Source organism: Triticum dicoccoides, chromosome 4B (assembly GCF_002162155.2).
Source record: "Triticum dicoccoides isolate Atlit2015 ecotype Zavitan chromosome 4B, WEW_v2.0, whole genome shotgun sequence".
NCBI lineage: Eukaryota > Viridiplantae > Streptophyta > Magnoliopsida > Poales > Poaceae > Triticum > Triticum dicoccoides.
The window spans coordinates 495,252,624-495,255,268 of NC_041387.1; positions in this window are offsets into that span (position 1 = coordinate 495,252,624).

A 2,645-nucleotide genomic window follows, 5' to 3' on the forward strand; every position below is an offset into this window, starting at 1 on the left:
GGTTTACATGAAGTCGGTTACAAGGAAGGAAATACAATATCCTGATCGCCAAGCTTGTCTTCCACGCAAAGGAGAGTCCCATCTGGACACGGGCCGAAGTCTTGAGTCCTATATCTTCACGCTTCAATAGTCCGGACGATGTATATTGTCTGGCTGTCCGGATACCCCCTAATCCAGGACTCCCTCAGTAGCCCTTGAACCAGGCTTTAATGACGATGAGTCCGGCGTGTAGTCTTGTCTTCGGCATTGCAAGGCGGGTTCCTTCTACGAATACTCCAAGGTTATTGTCGAACACGTAGATCGTGTCTGGATCTGCAAAATGATCTTCACACACCATTGTAGGGAACATAGCACGAATCCGTTCTGCTGGCAATCTTCGTATATCGTGCTCTTGCATCGTGGCCTGGTCCAACACGAACCGGCGTTTCCTTCCCCACCACGACCCGCGTTGCGAGGCGGTTTTATTAGCACGTCCAGCCAAAGCAGAGATGATGACCCCACGGCGACCGTGAGCCCACCACGAACCGGCGTTTCCTGCCCCACCATGATCTCTCATCAATATGGGCGTGCGTGACCCCATGGCGACCATTGGTATGACTCTGCGTATTTTAGATAAGTCCCAAGCAGTCACGCTGAGGACTCTTGATATTCATCTTCTTTATAAAGGGGTTAATGCCTACACCTCTTTTCCACCTCTCCTTCTCCTTTTTGCACCTCGAGCTCCAGCACTCAAAACCTAAGCTCCAACACCCCAGATCCTCCAGTATGTCCGGATCTGATGCAAAAGGCCGGTGGGTGGCCTCCTCGATCCAAGAGGAGGATATCGCTAAGCTTAGGGAGGTCGGATACTTGACCGCCGATATTCAGCACAGGCTCCCTGCTCTAGGGCAGGTTATCCCCACGCCGGAGCCCAATGAGAGTGTCGTGTTTGTCCCTCACTTCCTCCGAGGCCTAGGCCTCACCCTCAATCCCTTTGTGAGGGGGCTCATGTTCTACTATGGCTTGGGTTTCCATGATCTGGCTCCAGACGCCGTCCTTCATATCTCGTTGTTCATTATTGTGCGCGAGGCTTTTCTCCACGTCAACCCGCACTTCGGCTTATGGCTCAAGACCTTCAATGTGAATCCTAATATGATCGAGGGGAGACATGCGGAGTGCGAATGTGCCATAATAAGCAAGAACGTCGATGCCCCATGGCCAGAGGGCTCTTTTTCGGAAGTATCCAACGTATGGCAAAGGAGGTGGTTTTATGTTACAGCTCCCAGAGGCACAAAGTGGGTAGCCACCCCCGAGTTCCGCTTGGGTCCTCCGTCCCAGTTAGCGTCTTGGACTGACGTAGGACAGAATTATGGGCCTGCTGGTGATGTACCAGAACTAAATAATCGCATCCGGGAGCTTATTGAGAGGGACATAAATCTTGTCAACATAATGCAAGTGATGCTAATCCGACGGATGTTGCCGTGCAAATGTCGGCCTCTCCGGATGTGGGAATTTAATCCGGAGGGTCCGCAGACTATTATGCACTTCTTCAGCCTGAAGCTCGAAGGAATGTGTAAATTATTCTTTAGACCACAAGTAAAGTGTTCGGACACCACCGAGGATGCAGGCCTAAGCTGCTATCGCCTATATGCCCAAGTAAGTAACCTTAAAGCCGGACACTTCATTTATATTTATCATAACTATTATTCTGAAAATCCCTCCGTGGCCAGGAATGGCTCAACAAGGCGGAGAGAATCAGGTGTCTGGCGCCACTTCTTGAAGGCTCGCCTGGTCCAACCATTGCAAAGATGCTTGGCCGGGCGCTCAGCAAAATCCCCTCAGGGAAAGGCGAAGGAAAGGGCAGTGAAGCCGCACTACGCATCCAGACCGGAGGAATTGCTACCTCTACAATGGAGGATAGCCGAGAATGGGAGGTTAAATGTAACGCCCCAGATCCGATGCGCCAGGTGTCTGCCAGTTATTCGGTGTCGTTGCCATGTCATTTGCTTGTGTGTTGCTTTTGCCTTGTCATCATCTGCATTACATATCATGTCATCATGTGCATTTCATTTTGCATACATGTTCGTCTCATGCATCCGAGCTTTTTTCCCGTTGTCCGTTTTGCAATCCGGCGCTCCTATGCCCTCCTGCGTTCCCCTTTTGTCTCTCGTTGTGTGCGGGTGTTAAACTTTTTCGGAATGGACCGAGTCTTGCCAAGCGGCCTTGGTATAGCACCGGTAGACCGTCTGTCAAGTTTCGTGCCATTTGGAGGTCGTTTGGTACTCCAACGGTTAACCGGGTAACCGTAAAGCCCCTCTCTCCTTGCAGCCCAACACCTCTTCCAAATTGTCCCAAAACCCACCTAACTCCCCTCCATGCTCTCGGTCGTTTGATCACGATCGTGTGGGCGAAAACCGCTCCTCATTTGGACTCTCCTAGCTCCCTCTATCTATAAATATATGCCTCTCCCCGAAATTCACGGTTGATCCCCCGAAACCCTAGCCATTTTTCGTCCTCGAGCCGCCGGACACCTCCGCGTCGCACCGAACATGTCCGCGCCGCCCGCCGCAGCCAATCCGAGCCTGCCACATCACACCCGCCGCCGCTCCCAGCCAACGCGCACCGCCACGTGGCCCTGGCCACCGCGCATCGTCGCCGGCCCGCTC